The sequence below is a fragment of the Tasmannia lanceolata genome, unplaced genomic scaffold (genome assembly GCF_043159265.1).
Source record: "Tasmannia lanceolata isolate RefF3 unplaced genomic scaffold, GAP_Taslan_0.1 ptg000006l, whole genome shotgun sequence".
Lineage (NCBI taxonomy): Eukaryota > Viridiplantae > Streptophyta > Magnoliopsida > Canellales > Winteraceae > Tasmannia > Tasmannia lanceolata.
In genome coordinates, this window is record NW_027518683.1 from 21,468,669 (window position 1) to 21,489,553 (window position 20,885).

The following is a 20,885-nucleotide window of genomic DNA, read 5'->3' on the forward strand; positions in this document are numbered from 1 at the left end:
TTACAAACAATATCTAAGGGAAAAGTGAAAACACAAGAGATCTCAAGAACCACTTTAACCCCTAATGTTTCAAAACGTCTCTCATCCTCTTACTCAACTTCCTAGATCTCTGGCTCTTCCTCAGATTATGGTGGCCTGGTTGAGGAATGCGAAAGTACTTATTTCTACTCACCTCTTGCCACATTTCATTTTCTTGGGGTGGGTCTCCTTTTGCTTGGTCAACATTCAATAGTTTTGGGTCAAGATCTTCTCCATCTAGAGGGTTGTTCTTAGTGAGAGAATGACCAGTATCAGATTGATATGAATCATCCATGTCTTCATCATCTCAAATTGAAGAATTCAGGCTAGTAAAGCTATTTTTCAAGTTAAAATTCTTTGTTTTGCTTTTGCTCCGAATTCTCATCCTCAATCTCCTGAATTTGATTAGCTTTGATGGTTCTTCAGTCATTGACTTGTCACTAACCTTGCTAGTGGAAGGGGTAGTTTCTTGGATAGTCTTACTATTTGTGACTGAGCTCCATTTTAATTTTGCTTTTCTTTCTTGAGGTTTGGTGTTGGTGGACCGATGGAAAGCTTCTCTAGAATGGTTGAAATCTTTGCAGAAGAAGCATGAGCTTCGTCTCCAGTCATATTCGATTCTCTGACTAGCAAGGTTATAGAATCCAGAAGCTCACACCCAGCGTCTATTTCCACACATAGACGAGCATAGCTCAGTCACCTAGCGAGTCCATGTATAACGGAATACCAAGGCCACTTGCTATTCAGCTGAGACAAGAAATTTTGTCTGAAATTCTTCAAACAATCGGGGTGTTGCCTATTGTGTTTGAAGATGACCAGTCTAGCGGTTGTCTTGATCGACCCCTTTAACTTGCACTAGGGATTGACAGTGGGAAAAGTCAAAAGGATGTACTTCGATGATAGACCTTCGGCTTGGAGTTAAATGGATAGACCTTTTTATCCTTTTCCCTTTCCAATTTTTTCGATCCTATGTGGGGGGTTTGCCTACGTATGTGACTAGGTGGGACCCACCCTAGTATTGGACAGGTTTAAAGGGCCTACCTAACATGTTCTATTAGTCTTGTGACTTTTGGCGTATTAGTTAGGTACCTAATATTTGGTGTCAGGGCAACCACCATGTCATGTGTTCGAGTCACCAAAGTAGGGTCTGCATAGTTGGGGGGACTAGGTGGGACCTGACGAGGGTAAAAACAACAGTCTGATAGCTCACTGCCATGTGGCCAAGGATACCTATGTAATTTCCCTAGATGAGTGGGGAGCCCTAGGAAAGACAGGGCCCAATCGAATTCCGCCACCTATCCGAGGCAATTGGGTAATTACGCTGGATGGAAATTACCAACCACCCCAAGGTAGCCAAACACTATATATAGCATGTAAAGGTTCAAACGTACATGACAATTCTCAGAATTTACTGTTCTTGCTGATTTCTCCTTATTTGTTGTTGTCACTGACTTAAGCATCAGAGGGCTTTACTGGTGAACCATTTGCGAGTCGATATTCTAACTATTTTCTCGTGCACGCAGACCGATGTCATGCCCCTAACCGTAAACATACCACTACACGTGACAGTGCCGCATACCTGCAAGCTACCTCACGGATATGCAGGACAAAAGTACACCAGAATAATCCACAACGTAGAAATACTTTATTTTATTCCATCAACTACTAGTCCGCTAACAAACCAACTGAAATCCAAAAGGACAAATAATAATAATAATGGTGTTCTCACAACTAAACCCAAATAGAGTAACCAATTATTACAGAGTTCTCAAAGTACTCACGAAAAGATAATAATGGAAATAAAACTAATCCAACGGTATCAACGGCGCTCGATCTTCGAGCTCACGGCTACGATCCCAGCTAAGTCTCAGGATTTACAAGATATTATCAACAGTCACCTAACAGCCTTGTAACTTTATATGAGGATCCATGACGGATCCAGACATGCCACTAGATAAAAGAATCACAAGTAGAATGATAAACAAGTCAAATGATACGATAATCGTGATAGAGTAATGACTATATAAGTACCCAATGCCCACATGACTCTTGCTCTCTCAAACAGAGCAAAGCAAGAACACAATGACAATTACACAACTCCACCTGGGTATCCAAGTCATCCCAATTATTCAATATGTAAGGTATACCAGACAAGCCACTAAGGCTCGACCAAAGCAACCTACGTGTCAGGTATACCGTACAAGTCACGAGGGCCCAACCAAATCAACCTGTGAATACTGCCATCCGAATACTGGGAATACTGCACTTACCACAAGGGCCTGACCAAAGGATCCCACGTATCCAAATATTCCAAGTATATCGCACAGACTGCAAAGGCCCAACCAAAGTATGCTAAGTGTAAAATGCAAAACCACAATACTACCCATGTGGAATAGCATGAAGGAGGAATCCATGTGTACAAGTGACAATAGAAATATGCATCGTGTATGGTGGCGTAACAAATCATAATCAACACATACGAACACGGATTTCTCAATAATAGAACCTGATAACTACACATTGGCATGGCATGTCCTAATTAGGAAGTTCAGGATAACATCAACGATCTAGTAAGGTTTTTAGGGGTTTTATCATTAGTAGAAATATCAACCAGAGAATGCTCCTAACACATATTTACTCACTCATTGTTCAAAACAATCTAGGGTTCATTCTAGGATATAGTTCAATCACAGATCCAACATAAAACATACCACGAATGGAAGCTTTCTCAACCTTTTCGGAACTCAAACTCAAATCCTTGGCATCAATCATCACTCAAATAATCATGAACAAGACCGATAATGGTATGCGTAACCTCCTAGTGAAGTGAGACACTTGGTGTTGAACCAGGAAAAGAACGGTATGTTGAAGTAGGGTCCCCTTAGTATTTTGAAATTAACATCATTGCAAAGGCTCTAAACATTCTTGAAACTATTTTTAACAGAGGGTATGTATTTCTGGCATGCACGTAAAGTACAAGAGCTTCGAAAACGGACAAGAAACGAGTAAGTTATGAATTTTCAAATAATGAGGTCCCGTCGGCAAACTGACGCGTGGTCGACCTGGCATAAAACAGTAGGTGTTGCGGTCAACCTGGGCATGTGCTTTTGGGATTTTTCCAAAACAGTAAGTTCTACAGTCGATCTGGAGGTTGACTTGGACACATGTTGTTGGATTTTTCTCCATAATTCTGAGTTTACAACTTTGTAAGGCCACAACCCGCACATTGATCATCCAAATTGTTTGCGATTCGATCCGTTGGACTCCTTATGACAAAAGGGCTCGACCAAAACCAATCCGGCCGCCGACAACCTTTCGGACTGCAATCGTTGGAGATCTAGGGTTTTGGGTGCAAATCATTGTATCTTCTTCCTCGGACATTGAAAACGTTCAAACCTTGATTCTTCAGAGTCTCTGTGATGATCAGACTCTAAGAATACCGTTTGACAAGGAGACAAACAATCCGGGAAGAGGGTACAACAAAATTAAATCACCAAACGGGGAAAACTCCCAACTTTTGCAGCCCAAAGATTATATTATTGTAACTGAGAAGGTTTTCTTACCATGATCACTATCTATGGCTCCAAGACTCGATCCTCCAAGTTCTCCACACCATTTCTCTCTTCTTCCACAGTCGTTTCTCTTAGGTTTTGCAATTGTTCTGCATGTTTAACCCTAATTATACTAACTTAAAAGAAGCCTTAATCAACATATTAGAGTAAGGACGGGAATACCCCTCCTCACCAAAGAGGGGGGGGGGAGGTCAGCTCTCTCGTCTCCAGCTCCTCAGCATCCATATTTTGACACTATCCATATTTTGACAGCAACAGGACCCAACTTGGTATGGAATAGACCTGGCAAACGGGTGGGCCGGGCTGGGTCAACCCGCGGGTGATGCGGGTGCGGATCACACGGGTCAGGTCAGGAAATGACCCGCATTTTTGCGGGTCAGAATTTAGGTAACCCGCGCGGCCTACGGGTGGGCCGGGTCAACCCGCGGGTCACCCGCAAATTCAAACAGTCGTTTATTTTGGGAAATGTTATCACTGAATTTTGATGAGGGTGGTATGGCCGGTGCCGTGGGATGATCCAAACCGTCCATTAGATGGCCCACAGCCTAAATAGGCTGTGCCCCAAAAATCATTTCAATAGGTTGATCCTAACCCTCCGATCTATAGAGGTTTAGGATCAAGTGATCAACCCTCTAACATTCAGATCGGAGGATTAGGATCAACCTATGGTGCCAGCCACAACCTATTTATATTCTATGGTGCCAGCCACAACCTATTCAGGCATCAAACCCTTAAAAGATCGGCGGAAAAATGCCAGCCATTCTTTAAGCAGTTAAAGAATATACGGGAGTTCGAGTGTACCCCGGCCTGTCAAGAAGCTTTCGATGCCTTAAAACAGTACCTCCAAACACCGCCAGTACTGACCAAGCCTGAGCCCGGGGAAGAGTTATTCTTGTACTTGGCTGTAAGTCCTACGGTGGTAAGCGCAGTACTGGTTAGGCAAAGAGACAAGCGGGAATATCCGGTTTACTACGTGAGCAAGATCCTCCATGGTGTGGAGGTTCGGTACCTGGATATAGAGAAGTTCGCCCTCGCCGTCGTCACCGCCGCCCGGAAGGTCCGCCCCTACCAGGCCCACCCCATAATACTTCTAACTGACCAACCCCTCAAAATAACAAAATACCATGCTTTGCATTAGAAAAAAAAGCCATCTAACTAGATTAGCATGACAAAATCACCACCCTTAAAAAAAGCCAAATGACCCGCGGGTTGACCTGACCCGACCCATGTTTTTCCGGGTTGGGTCACCCGCGGGTCAATTTTGACAGGTCACTAAAACTCAAACCAGTGCCCGCAAATTTGCGAGTGGGTCAGGTCGACCCGCGGGCACGGGTCGTGTTTGCCAGGTCTAGTATGGAATAAGTTTAAAGGGCCTAGCCTTATAGCACTTTCCATCAGTCTTATGGGTTTTGGCATATTGGTTAGTCGCCTAACATGTCCAGGAGTAATGGAACACGTTAGACTAGGCCCATAACGGGCTAGGTCCCACCTAGTCCCATACCTACCGATATAGATTCACATTTAGGACGAAACGTCAACCTGAAAACCAAAATGCCAAAGGAATTGAAAAGGGGTCCATGGAAACATAAATTCATGTTTTCTATTTCCATCTCGTCGTTCCAATTCCCTTCCCCCCCGCCGCGCCCCGGGTCAACGTTAACGACAAAAGGTGAGAAAAGAAGTAACAAAGCATGTGGGTGTGTTTTCTTTGTTTCAGTTTTGGGTTTTTGTGGAAGACCACTCCTTGCTTCTAGATAACGTAATTTCTATCCAATGATCTTCGAGGCCACCTCTAATGATTTAAATGAAAACGACGAGATCTGTTGAAATGTGAGTCTTTGTCGTTGCTTTCTAATGCAACAGACAGCTGCGAAATGCCTTTCTACAAAATTCGCTAGCAAATCCCCATTAATGTCATGTGGGTAGCTGCAATTTTGCAAGTAAATGTCTTAGATCCAACTACCCGAAGACTAGGACTTTCACCAGGAAAGGCGCACAATGGAGCCCAATATTATATTCCAATAAATTTTGCCATGGGCTCCAGATTTCAATCTTTTCAACAATTCTTCACATCAGGCAAATTCGAAAACACTGTGATTAGTTCTCCCAACCACCATATTTTGAAAATGGCACTAATTTTTTTTATTTGCTGCCCAGAGCGATATAGGAATTCTAATAGCTTTTGATAGATATTATAGGGAAATGATTTCAGCACAACCATGTTTTGTTTTAGACGCCCAAGTATGTTGTCTTTTAGTATTTAAAGAGCTATCAAAAGGTCATTACATTTCCCGAAAAGCTCTTACAAGGCATTTAAGTACTAAAAGACAAGATACATTAGTGTCTTTAACAAAATATATGGTGTGCTGTTATCATTTGTTGTTACGTCTATACTTGTTCATTTTGGTTCAGGGGAGAGTTGAGATTTGATTTGGCTATGTTGAGACCACATTATTTGAGAATTTGATATTTTAGTTATGGAATGCTAGGCTTATTTCTGCTATTGCTTTGTAGTCTCGTATGCTTATGGGGTTTATCTTGCAGGTTTACGGCATTGCCATGTGCTACGCCCAAGGTAGGGTTTGGGGCATGACACACAAGGATACGCCCAGGGTAGGGTTTGGGGCATGACACACAAGGAAGTAAACGTCTCTTTTCTTCTTGTTCATTCATATGTAAAATATCCAGTACGGTCTCTTTAAATATATCATTGCCTATACGTTCATCACACACCAAGAACTGTTCATTTCCACTCTTTTTTCAACCCACTTACACATGACTCGAAAGAGATAAATCCTAACTTCCTATGAAATAGCTTAAAGATAAAATCTAATCTCAAAACTCAAAAGACATCTACTACCAAAAGAATTCTACTCTTCCACCTACTTCTAGAACACGAAAGAGATAAGGACTAATTTGGCTGGCCCCACAAGTTAGACGTTTGTATTACTTCTTCAACACGACTTTCTCCCCCCTTGACTAATTTTTGAACTGTGAGATTTTATTTCTTTTTCTTTGTATTGTATTGATCATCTCGATGGCAAGGGTCCACCCAGTGTCATTTTTCCTATTAATTTAATTTCTTTTCCATTAGAAAAATAATAAAAATGGTAGCTCAATTAGAATGATAACTCATTGGACGTGAGACACAAAATGTTATTTAAAAGGTCTCTGTAGGTTGTGTTGTGTGGTCAGAAATAAGAAGAAAAAGGAAGCTATTTTTTCTTCCTAAAAACAAAGAGACCTCTCCTGTTCTTTACTAGGGTCAAAAGGAGTACATACAGGATTACAATCAAAGTACCTATACTTTTTAAGTATATTTTCTATATAATGGGATTGGTCTAAAGATATATCATATTTTGTTCTTTTAATTTTAATTCCTAAAATTACATTTGCTTCTCCTAGATCTTTCATATCAAAATTTTACATTAATAAATTTTTGGTTTCTTTAACTACTTTTAAGTTTGAAAAAAAAAAATTAAAAGATCATCCACATAGAAGCAAATTATAATACAATAGGAATTATCATACTTATAATATATTTATTTGTCACTTTCATTAATTCTAAAACCATTTAATATAATGACACTTTCAAATTTCTCATGCCACTGTTTAGGTGCTTATTTTAGACCGTACAATGACTTTATCAGCTTACATACTTTATTTTCTTGACCTGGATTTATGAAATCACTAGGTTGGTCCATATATATCTCATCTTCTAGACTACCATTTAAAAAGGAAGTCTTTATATCCATTTGATGAATTATTAAGTTATGGATTGCCGCTACTGCAATTAAAACTCTAATGGATGTAATCCTAGTGACTGGTGAGTATGTATCAAATAAGTCTATATTTTCTTTCTATCTAAAACCTTTAGCAACAAGCCTATCTTTAGACTTGTCTGTAGTTCCATTTGGTTGCAATTTTCTTCTAAGAACCCATTTATATCCTATGGTCTTAAATTTTTGAGGTAAATCTACTAATTTTCTAGTTTGGTTTGATATCAAAGACTCCATCTCATCATTAATGGCTTCTCTCCAACAGTCAATGTCTGAAGGGGACAAAACAAATTCTAAGGAAGAAGGATCTCCCTCTAGGTTAAAGACATAGAAATCCCAAAATCCTTTGTTATTCTAAATCTCTTACTTTGCCTAGGTTCAACTTCAACGTCAGTGTTGGTCTCTAATCTAGGCTTGGTACCCCCACTATTTTAAATAGATTCGGTACCCCAACTATGTCTAGGCTTAAATGGAAACTTGTCTTCAAAAAATTCAACATCTACTGATTCTACTATTACATTGTAATTACGGTATAAAAATCTATGTAAGTCTTACTTGTGAGTGAGTACACTCCATAAAGGCACACTCTAAGGCTCTACTTCCTAGTTTGGGTCTCTTAATATCAGGAAGTCGTACATAAGCTATACATTTCCAAATCTTAAAGTAACTCACATTGGGTTTCCTACTTTTCCATAGTTCAAAAAGTGAGACTTTAGTTTTATAATTAGAAATTCTATTAATAACATAGTAAGAAATTAGAATTGCTTCTCCTTATAAATTAGAGGGGGCTCCTGAACTTAGGAGTAAAGCATTCGTAAGTTCCACTAACATTCCATTTTTTCTTTCTGCAACCCCATTTGAGGCGGGGGAGTAAGGAGCAATTGTTTCATGTATAATTTCTAAAGACTTAACAAATTTAGTGAATTTTGTTGACTCGTATTCACCTCATCTATCACTTTTAAGTCTCTCAATCTTACTGTTGAATTGGTTATCAACCTCTAATAAGTATTCCTTAAACATCTTCAATGCTTCACTATTATGTCTAATTAAATAGATGATTGTATACTTAGAGAATTCATCTATAAAAGTTATAAAGTATCTTTTACCACTACGAGTTAAGATACCATCTAATTCACAAATGTCACTATAACCCAACTATAAAGTTCTGAATTCCTTTCAACGCTTTTGAATGATTTTCTAGAAATTTTAGCCCTACTACATATTTCATATTTTTTGAAGTCTTCTAAGACTACTTTAGAAATCATACCAAATACACTAATGTTATGCATATATTTTCTATTTATACGACACAACCTAGCATGCCATGAATTAACACAAAAAAATGTAGACAGAAGAATCACTTTCATTTATTATTTCAACATTCAGTTTGAATATTTAATTACATGCATATCCTTTTCCAACAAAGGATCCAAATTTGGTTACAACATATTGCTCAAACTCTATGGTTTGTTTAAAACCAGCCCTGTCAAGAAGAAAACTAGAAACTAAGTTCTTCCTCATGTCTGGAGTATGAAGAACATCCTTCAGCATCACATTCCGCCCAGAAGTGAAGCAAAGTTCAACGTCTCCAACACCGAGTACCTTTGTAGTGTGAGAGTCCCCTAACAGAACCTTCTTCTCATTGTCTGTAGGTGCATACGTCTTGAATCACTTCCTGTCAAAACACACATGACGGGACGTACCAGTATCAACCCACCATCCTTTAGATCCACCAATTGCATTCACTTCAGTAATTATAGCCACAAGTGGCTCTTCGGATACATTGGCTTGAGGGATAGGTGCACTATTCTTTCGTCGACATATCCGTGTTATATGACCTTTGAGACCACATATATAACACACAACTTTAGAATAGTCATTCTTTTCAGAAGCTTTGTTTTGGTTCTGACGTTTAAAGGCACCTCGATTATTGTTTTGTTGCTTTTTCTTCAACTTCTTTTCGGGCTTCAGATTCACTTGCGGTTTCTGGTGTTGATTCTTAACAACAGAAATAACGTTAGTTACATTTTCCATATTCGCTTCTTTCTTATCTTGGTTACGATTTTTTTCTTCAATTCGAAGATGAACAAGAAGACCCTCCATTGATAGTTCTTTAGTTTTATGAAGAAGGGAATTTCTAAACTCTTTCCAAGAAGGGAGTAATTTGTTAATCGGCTGCAAGTTGAAATTGTTCACTTGTAGTCATTCCTTCTGCAAGGATGTCGTGAACAAGTTTTTGTAACTCATGGGTTTGAGAAATCACCGTCTTCTCATCCACTATGTAATATCTAAAATACTTGCTAACCGCATATTTTTTAGACCCGGCCTCTTCCGTAACATACTTCTTTTGTAAGGCTTCCCAAAGTGTTTTGGAATACTTATTGTCACTATAAAAATCGTACAATTCGTAGGAGAAGCAATTGAGAATAAATTTTGGCGTAGGAAATCAGAATCTTTCTAGTAATTTTTCAAAACAGATCTAACTGGTTTAAGTTCTTATCTCCAAGGCTTAGGGTCATCCAAAACATGGGCTACTTTCTTAGTGGTTAAATAGAAAAATATTTTCTTCTTCCATCTCTTAAAATTAGCACCACTGAATCGAAAAGGCTTGCTCGGATTTGAGGAATCGGACGTAAGTTCATCATTGAATGCCATATTTTAGAAAGAGGAAAAACAGAAACAAAAATCACCTTAAAATTGTTGTTGAACTTTCCTCTTAAATTAAATAGTTGTGGACTCCTATATAAATAAGACCCTCACGCTCAAAGGTCCACATTCTCCGATCTCTATCAAGAGTTGCAATTCGTCTTCAACCTCTAGCCTTGTTCTTGTGCCGATTTCTAACTTGAGCGTCCAAGTGGTCCCCCGGAACACAACTCCGAGTCCCTAACACTTTCTCTATGAGCGCAGGTCGATCACCAACCATTGATCCTATAACTAGATTCCGGCATCATCACATCTCTCCATGTTGTTCATTCAATTAATAAAAACAAGTACGCATGCCATTGTCGCACAACGGCTCTTCTTATTGGAAGAAAATCAAGGCGTTCCCTCTCCATTTCAATTTAATCCGCAGTTGCATCTTGTTTCATCTCTATAATTTCCTTTCATAAACCCTGGGTAAGTCCCAAGGATTGCTAATTTCTGCCTCCTCCATGAGAACTCCCTATCCCCTGGTTTAATCATCCACAGTAATCTCTATCTTTCTATGAATGTCGGCAACGAAAAAAACATAGACTCAACAGAACATGCGGCTGGCTTTTCTTTCCTTCAATTTTTGCTTTCACTACAAGAAAAAGGGCATTCACCGACGTTCGTCATGTTGAACGTCGCTAATAATAGTACATACACCGACATTCACCAAAGGAGTGACAGTGAAGGGTTTTTCCGCACGACTACCCACTCGTGCCCAAAAAAATATGCTTAATAATTTACCTACGTTCCTATAACGTCACTGAAAGTGATTATTCACCGACGTTTTCTAATTATAACATCGTTAAATGTCTATTTAATAAGAAGAGGAATTACCGGCTTTCTTGAGCGTCGCTGGTTTGGTAAATACCGGCGTGATTTTTGAACGTCGCTGAGGGAAAAGATAAGGAAACCCTCGCGCGCGGGAAAACCTTATTTCGCTCTCTCCTCTCTGGCGCGAACAAAAGCTAGGGTTTCCTTCTTCCTTTCTCTTGCCGTTGCCGCCAAGAAACTCAACTGCCGTCGCCACTGGTTTCAAGGTAGGGTTTGTTGTCTGAAGAGGAAGAAGAAGAATGGGTTTGGGTTTCGATTAATGGTCGTTTTGAATAACAAAAACAGGGAGGATTCATCAAAGAGGAGCTCCATTGTCTCAGCCTCCATCATCTCTCAGATCTCGTTTTTTGGGAGGGTTTTGGAGGTCTCTACATAAAAACGGTACCCTCTCTCTCTCTCTCTCTCTCTCTCTCTCTCTCTCTCTCACACACACACACACACACACACACACGCTTCTTTATAAATAGATTAATTTCATGGAGGATTCAGTTTGATATTTGGGGCTTTTTTCATGGATTTTTGGGGGTTTTTTCATGGTAATATGATTATGTTTTTTTTGGTTTTCATGAGATTTTATTTTGGGGTTTTCGTGGACTATGTATGTATCGGACCTAGGGTTTTCTTGGGTAGCGAATCCAAGCCGCCTTGATTTGTTTTCCTGTGAGTGGACTTATTTTAATGGAATGTGGAAGTATATGTTGAATGTCATCTGTAAAAGTTGTTCTGCTAATACTTGTTTGATTTTGTTTGATTATTTAATTTGGGTTCTTTGTTATTGGTTATGTGTTTTGAATTTTGGATTTGTAGGTGTTTAGGTTATTGAATTCAGGCTCTGTATTTCTTCGATGCTTGAATTTGCATTATTTAGTTTGAGTAATTTGCTTTTAAATTTTGGGGTTTCCAGTTTTAAGGATTTTTGTAAACTTGGCTGATGGGTTTTTAATCTACAACGATCTCCAAGCTTGTTTTGATTGTTTTTTTTAGGTTTCTGGTTTGTTGAATATGAGTTGTTTGTTTTTTTTACCGTTATTTGCAGTGTCTATTTCATTTTTTTTCATTTCCCATTTATAATTGGAAGGTGGCAACTGTCTGGTATGACGCGTTGAAAGTTTCATCTGTATTTGCACTTGGTTGCTTCTAGGATGGAATTTACATCAACTAGTTGCAGGTCAAAGACAAGTATTTGGTTGTTTACTTGTTACATCAGCGTGGCAAGGTTCTGTGCTGCCATAGGTTTGGAGCATGATGACTTGTATGATTCTAATATCAGCTTGTTTGTGTTGTTGTGCAAGATACTCTATATGTATCTTCTAAATATTACTTTTGATTGCATCATGGCAGAACCGACATTTGAAATTGTTTTCTATTTCCCTTTGATTAATGGTCATAGGATGTTAATGGGGCATACAGCTCAGTTGAAGAAGAAATATTTCATTAGGAGGTAGAGACAAAAATTGGTTACGCTATTTGTACTTTTGCACACAGAAAACTTTTTAAAGCTAATCTACTGGAAGTTCTTTTTGATGCACCTTTAGGATTCTAAATTGTTTAACACAGCATGTACTATTCTGTACCAACATATATACAAGTACATCACTACCTTTTCTGCTGTCTCTGAGATTAGTATCTACTTAATTCAAAAGTACATTATATGACCTCCACTAACAACCTTTTGGAAGCACTAACACCTCCATGAACTTAGGCATCTTTTGATGCCCCTAAAAATTATTTGCATATAATTTAATATGCATATAATCTTGTTTGGATACAATCTTGAATGCTAATGTTACTTATTATACTTATGAATCGATCTTTGTTAATGGCTTGCTAGGCATTAATGTCCAATTGGTAAATAAGATTAGCTTAAAATAATCATATTTGCAGATAAGGACCAATTTGGTCAGATCTAAAGTGGCCCTCAGTTTCAAAAGCCTGTGTCAAAACCAATCATAATGCCTGTGTGCTTTTATCTTTTTCAAGCTCTCAGTGGCCCTTTTAACTCTCTCCCTGCTTCATCATTGCAAATCTCTCTGCTTGTTTTTCCTTGGTAAGCACATGAAGCACGAGTTGATCATAAAACTTTTCGCAATCCAAAACCTCTTTCAAAAGTGAGTTCTATTTTCAATTGTTACTTTAATGGCTCTGCCTAGGCATGTCAAATCTTGAATAACATCTATTGTGGAAAGAGGCAAAATAACTCCATTAATCTCATACTAGGGTAGATTGCCTAATATGCGAAATATGATGAATCACAACCCCAAATAGCAAAAATGATCATTGACAAATACGAATAGGCTCAACTGCTCAAGTACTAATACTAATTTTCTTTACAACTAAAATATAACACAGTCATGTGCATATGCTAACTTCCTCCCCTTTCTAATTCTATTGGATGTCAATAAGGGACAATTTCTTGATAGGAAACCAATTGTCTATGGAAGCCATAACCATTGTGAACAAGTTTGTTGTCAGTAAGCCTGTGAATGAATATCTAGGGAAGATGATGGTCCCCTCATCTTAAAATCCATGAAACGCTGCCACGACAGGGCAGCAGCTTGATCATGAACCCTCTTTTACACTGTTTTTAAACTAAAAACCCGGATTCTAAAATCCGCGTATCCAAACGGCCCCTAAATATATTATTAGACCCTAAATCACTACAAGAAAAACGGTAATTAGCGGCATTCTCTTACCGACGTTCCTAAAAAGCGACCCTAATATTCTATATGCAATGACGTTCAAGTAGTAGAACGTAGGCGAATTGATATTCCCGCGCAAGTAACTTGTCCCGCCCAAAATAACTTATGTTTAGGTGGTAACTTGCGTAAATGCTAAATTGATCATCTGTTAATAAGCTCCAGTGTTCGCTAAATAAGTCAAATTTCATTTTCTCAAGTGGAATCTTGCTAACTTTGGCTTGAAGTTCTTATCTTAAAGGTGAATTGAAGGTGGAGCACCATTACTATTACGGATTTAGAGGTTAGATCCCTAGCCAAGATCTCTGGGTATGTATTGGGGTTTTTTTCTCTCATTTCAATTCTTATGGATTCTATATTTTCTTTAATCGTTATTTCAATTGGAAAGTAGCTCCTTTGGTGATGGAAGTGTGAAATCCACTGCCAGTCTTTCTAAAAGTTGTGGCGATGGTTACATAAGTTCTTGGCACCCTCCCCTTCTAAAAGTATGATTTTCTTTATGTATTTAATTAGATCAAGCATAATGGTTTAGTGGTAGTGTATTCCTCCTGGTTGGATGACAAACATACTAATTATCATCAAATTGGAGCATTCACTGACGGTCGTCATGTTGAATATCCCTAATAACAGTACATGCACCGACGTTCACTGAAGGAGCGATGGTGAAGTCCGACCATCATTCTTTGTTAGCATCTTGGAAAATTTTAGATGCTTATCTTAATCTTGTAGAAGTCCCACCATCATTCTTCCTTGTTCGATTTGCAGAAATGGTTATCCTTTGATTATAGGATTTAATTGTTAGTGATTTTTATATGAAATTGTTCTTGACTTCCTATAACTGTGCCGAGGATGTCCATTGAAGTGCATCGAATATTGTTACTGATGTTGCCTGGTGGTCTTATTTTTGCGTACTGCTCTTGTAGAGACAACGACACTGACTTCTCTCAGCAACGACATCTCTTCTCTTGCCTCTACATATGGTTTAGGAATGACAAACTCTACTCCATTCTCATTTTCGTTCACATATGATGCTTTTTGTATATAGGGAAATGTTATCAACACAAATATCTTTTAATAATTGCAAACACCCAGCTTGTATTTTCTTTCTTAATTGGCGTGTGAGAGCTTGTAGTGACCTATAATAACCTTTGACAGCTGTTTAGATAATAAAAAACTGGAAATATCCAAAAATGGTTGTTTTGATATTATTTCCCTTGATTTATGTGGACATATGTGTGAGAATCAGGAATAAAAAAAATGCAGGAGTGGACGATTGGTTGAAAATTTTCAGTGAATGATTGGAGTTCATTTTGGATTAGATAAATGGTTGGAGTTCATTTTGGATTATCCAAAAATCTTATGCATGTTTAACGATCCTCTACAGAAATATGCATCCCATCTTGATGGCCACCTTATGTCACTCTCCTCAAAGGAAATCTCATAAGAGAACAGTATGGGCTGCCCTTCCTTCACAGTCATGGTGAGCGATGTGGGATCACAACCAATAGTAGAAGGGAACTTGTCTTAAGATCCCAAATTCTTGGCCTGCTCTACATCATGATGATAACTACAAGGAGTAACCTCAAACCGAACAATTATATAACCAGGAAGAGAATTCTCTTGCATTTTCGAACAAGGGATCATGTCAACAGCATCACCCGTCGCTCCAACAACACGAGTGACGCTAGGATCTTCATATTTATGAATCAAAACCTTGAACTTGATATGATTAAATATGTAATGTATGTTCTCAAAATTGAGTCCAACGGGGTACCCTCTCCATCTGAGGGCGAAACCATCCTTCTCAGTATATCTAATTGCAGGAAGATTATCGAGAATGAGGTTCACCTGATAGAGTTCATCGATCTGACGCTTCAAGATCTTCGCATCCTTATCAGATAGGGGACCGGTCGAGCAGATGAAGATATCGGTCTCGTTCATGTTCATCTTGAATTTGTACGGGGAATTCTCAATCCTGTCACCCATTAAAAGCTCGCCGAGATTCTCCGCGCTGTACTTGATGCCATCAACAGGCTTGCAGAAGGGCAGAGTGTAATAACCATAAGGCAGCTCTGTCTCAACAGATGTTAGAGAATTCACCTTAACCCATAGCAGATCCCCATTGGAGTACTTGTGTGGATAACTACCCGGAAGGTAGAAAGCCTGTGCAAGTGATACACAAAGTAGTGATGAACATAGAGAAAGAAGCCATGTCCCAATCCTCCCAATGTGCAGAACCATCTTTCTATCTAGATTGGCCTTGTAAAACCCAGAACTGGTCAGACAAAGAGATGGGAACTTGAAGAAGAAATGCCCAATTAGATCTATATTTCTGCTACAGATCATTCAATTGTGGAGAGAGAGAGAGAGAGAGAGAGAGAGAGAGAGAGAGTTGTTACTATCAGAATTCTTTGGAACTTGTCATGGGAATCATGTCTACGTGGAGACTGAATGTAATAGCCATGGCCTCTAGACCCGCTTGAAATTGGGTAGTATGGATCAGTATAAATCACGTTTAAGATGACGAAATTATTCCAAAATTAGCCTCATATTTATGCAATAATTAACACAGACATTGGAGTTTCTTTTTCTCATCCAGTCTCCAAATACAATCATGGATACTGACTTATCCCATTCAAAGTTTATTCACAAGCTTCTATTTTTCCAATCGGTCTCTAATGATTCATGCTGTGGGCCCCATCGTAAAAAAATTGACACCAATGGGATGATCGCAACCGTCCAATCGGTCAATGAGCTTAGGCAAAATTAAATATTACCCTTCTGTCAATTTTCAAACAAATTTACATTTGATAGTTGAGACAAATCCCAAAAAAAAAAAACAACAACAACAAATGACACAAATGCCTTCTTGTATGTTTGGTTAAGGCCCTCTTTGTTTTGGATTTATAGGTAAATATCAGTTGTTTATATTAAAAATAGATATAGTAATATTACAAAGGAAATTAATAAATTTGTTGGTATAATAAAATTTTGCTTGAGTTTAGCAATAGTTAGAGACAACACCGTTAAAAAACATCTATATATTGATATTTTTTAAGACGAGGAATGATAGATGCAAGGGCCCTATTTATCTATATTTACCGACGGCCAGGACCGTCGGTGATTTCAACAATGAAAGTGCAGCCATATCCTATTCAACGACGTTTTGTGAGTGTCAGTCTTATCACCGACGCTCCAAAAACGTCGCTGAATAGCATATTCACCAATGGTCAGTAACCGTCGGTGTATTTACCAACGCTCTAAAAACGACGGTAAATATACGTATCCAAAGGCCCACTTGGGATTTAATGACGGTCGTGACCGTCGGTGTAATATTATATACACCAACGGTTTCTTAAAGCGTCGGTGATTACATTAACAGCAATGTTTGATTTTTATTTATAACGACGTTCATAAACGCCGGTATAAATGATATCACCGACGTTTTTCAATAAACGTCAGTATATACATTTAGGCACGGTAGCATCAGTGACGTTCAGTAAAAGTGTCGGTGTAAGTTACACCAACAACATTCAATTGTATATACACTAACGGTCATGACCGTCGGTGAATGTCCCTTTTCTTGTAGTGTTTTTGTGGTCCAGCTGAGTCAAAGTCCGGGCCTCTATAGATATTGATATCTCTGTTCCAAGTCAGTAGGGAGACTTCCAAATCTCGGTGCACATTCCGTGGCGAAGCTAACATTGACTTTACGCCCATCCAGAAATCATATCCTCAGGCTTACGTTTGGATAATGGCAGTCCAATATACCCATGAGGCAACAGAGGGGCTCATACCATATTCCAACAGATATTCTGCCTTGGATTACGTTTGGATAATGGTCTCCCGTAGCAAATTTTCATTAAGGCAGCTAAGATAACTTGATTAGTAAGCAATGGTGAAAATATAACAAGCTGTTCACTTATAAACATCTTAAATTAGGAACATTTCACTTTTTTGTGAAGGGCTGAGATTAAAAAACATGATTTTTAAGGAGACTCAGGACGCGGTTAAAATAATCTTTATAGGAAATTTTGCAAAAGCTATTTTGCAGCCTGTGTTTCAGAGAAGAGATGTGCCACCTCATACCAACCTTACTTTAATTAAATAGAGAAGATAAATTCAGTTATGATATATATGGTTCTTAACTCTTGTAAAAGAGGCGTCGCCAAATGGTCTTTTGCAAAATTGCTGACACTGCCTTGTATATAAGTGTCTAGGCAATTTCGCAAAGGAGCTGCTAGTTAAGATTCAACAAGTTCTTAGCCATGAACCTGTACGGGTGTGGCTCTTTGGCATAAAATCATGGGTATGCTCCCCATAGGCACGAGTTCGAATCCCAGGGGTGATTGCGCGCATCTGTAGGGAATAGTCCGGCCCTAAAAATTGGGGTGGGGATATGCTATGTCATAAAAAAAGGTTCTTAACCATCAGGCCATTTTGGTAATATTGTGATTAGTGCTCCCACGCATCATATTTTGATAATGGCACTAATCACCATATTTATACTTTTCTGATTGGCTTGTGAGAGCTATCTGGGAATTCTATTAACTTTTGACTTTTGACTTTTGAGAGGTAGTTGAAAAGGTGTAAAGCCAAGAGATGAGTGTCATTAACAAATATGGTATACATATACTCTTCGTACATTCTGACGTTGACGTCTAGTTGTATAATTAATTGCATTAACTCAACACGATTTCCATCCTCTTGTTACGAAGACATTTTGATTTTATTAAAAAATAATAATGCAGGGCAAGGCCCCACCATTTGGTTGTGATTGAACGGTGTTAAATTGCGTTTACTCCTAAATTCTAATGACTTGTGTATGCAGTTTTCATCTTGGCCTATAAAAACTGTATCAAACAGAATGCAATACATGAGAAAGTTATATAAAAGACATTTTGAATCTCTAGCTGGATTTCAGCCATGTTTACCATCATCTTACTGCTGTTTCTCCTCATCAAACTTGAAGCTTCAAATGAGGGAGGTTTCACCTACAATGGATTCCTCAGCGCCAAACTTAGCCTCGATGGCATCGCAGGGATCACACCCAACGGCCTCTTGCAGCTAATCAACAATACACAGCAACGAAAGGGTCATGCCTTCCACTCCATGCCCCTCCAATTTAAGGATCCTACCAATGGTACTGTTTACTCCTTTTCTACTACTTTCGTCTTTGCAATTTTCGCCCCTTATCCTGATTTCGGCCACGGGATGGCCTTCGTCATCGCCCCAGAAAGAGAGCTCCCCGGAGCTCTCCCTGGTATATATATAGGTCTCTTCAATTCGAGCAACAATGGAAAATCTACTAATCATGTTCTTGCCGTTGAGCTCGATACCGTCCAGAACCTCGAATTTGGAGATGTTCACGATAACCACGTCGGAATCGATATCAACAGCTTAAATTCTACCAACTTGGCCCCAGCAGCTTATTACAGTAAAGAAAATGGTGGGATTAAGAACTTAAGCCTTCTAAGTGGCAAACCAATGCAGGTTTGGGTAGAGTACAATGGTAGACATAAGAAACTTGATGTCACAATAGCTCCAGTGAAGAAACCTAAACCGAATCGCCCTCTCTTGTCTTCGAGGGTTAATCTTTCATCAGTCTTGTTAGAAAATATGTACGTGGGTTTTTCTTCAGCGACGGGAGCGATCATAACTTCTAACTATGTTCTGGGATGGAGCTTTCGGATGAACGGGAATGCTCAAGATCTCGATCTATCACGCCTTCCTAAGTTCCCTCGGAGAGGTCCCAAGAGGAAATCAAAAATGTTGATTGTTGGGTTGCCCACAATTCTGTTAGGTTTCATCTTCGTGACCCTCACCAGTGTTCTTCTTTTTGTGAGAAGGAAGATCAGATTTGCAGAGATACTCGAGGACTGGGAGCGTGAGTATGGGCCTCAAAGGTTCTCATACAAGGATCTATTCATAGCCACCAAGGGCTTCAGATACACAGAGCTTCTAGGCATTGGAGGTTTCGGTAGGGTGTACAAAGGTGTGTTACCTTCCTCTAAAGTTGAAGTTGCGGTGAAGAGAGTCTCCCATGAATCAAGGCAAGGGATGAGAGAGTTCATAGCAGAGATTATCAGCATTGGGAGGCTCCGGCACCGGAACTTAGTACGGCTACTCGGCTATTGCCGGCGTAAAGGAGAGCTCCTCTTAGTCTATGATTTCATGCCCAACGGAAGTCCTGACAAATTACTCTTTGATCAACCCATTTCGGTTCTAACGTGGAATCAAAGATTTCGAATCATCAAAGAAGTAGCTTCCGGGCTTTATTACTTGCATGAAGAATGGGAGCAGATTGTCATCCACAGAGACATCAAAGCAAGCAATGTTTTACTAGATGATGAATTTAATGGAAGATTAGGCGATTTTGGTCTATCGAGATTATATGATCATGGAACCGATCCTCAAACCACTCATGTGGTCGGAACTCTAGGTTATATGGCACCGGAGTTAAGCAGAACTGGCAAGGCAACTACAAGCACCGACGTGTATTCCTTTGGGGCCTTTATACTCGAGGTTGCTTGTGGAAGGAGACCAATATATCCACGGGCGTCTGCAGAAGAAGTGGTTCTTGTTGATTGGGTGTCAGAATGTTGGAGGAGAGGGACAATTTTAGAGACAAGTGATCCAAATTTGGGAAGTGATTACGTAGTGGGGGAAATGGAGTTAGTGCTAAAGCTTGGCTTGCTGTGTTCGCATCCTGTATCGGCCTATAGGCCATGCATGAGGCAAGTCATGCAGTTTTTAGATGGTGATGTTCCTCTACCTGAACTGTCGGCAAGTAGTTTCAGTGTTAGTTTTCCACGACTGGGGCACAATGAAGGTGTGGATGATTTCATCGTGTCCACTCCTTCTTCTTTGGACAAGTCAGGTGTATACTCATCGTCAATTGGTGAGTCAATCCTCTTTGGGGGCCGTTGATTCCCTCTAGATGCAATACAAACTTTTATAGAGTCAATGTAATTTTTGATTCCCTTTAAGTGCAATACAAGCTTTTATATGGTCAATGTAACTTTATTTTACTGCATGGATTGCCCGCCTCATGTTTGAGTAAGTTTCCAAATGATCTTCTTCTTTGTGCCTTCATGTCTTCCCCCTTTTATTTCCTTGCAAAACGCTTACCATCCCGACTTTCGAATCTAGAAAATTGCTTTTCCAACCTATGGCACTTTCCTTTTCCTCCTTGCAAGACGTTGGATCCAGCATTTATAGATGCAATCAAAGCTAACCCTTCCTTTTGGGTTTTGCTACCTAGTGCCCTAAGTTAAGGAGCATTTAAAGCACCT

General features: G+C 39.2%; 2 pseudogenes; one reads left to right on the top strand and one right to left on the bottom strand.

Moving 5' to 3' along the window:
• Positions 1 to 15,114: 15,114 nt before the first annotated feature.
• On the bottom strand, positions 15,115 to 15,831 carry LOC143878827 (transmembrane 9 superfamily member 11 pseudogene; annotated as a pseudogene).
• A 2,592-nt stretch (positions 15,832 to 18,423) lies between these two features.
• On the top strand, positions 18,424 to 20,626 carry LOC143878490 (L-type lectin-domain containing receptor kinase IV.1 pseudogene; annotated as a pseudogene).
• The last annotated feature ends 259 nt before the right edge of the window (positions 20,627 to 20,885 follow it).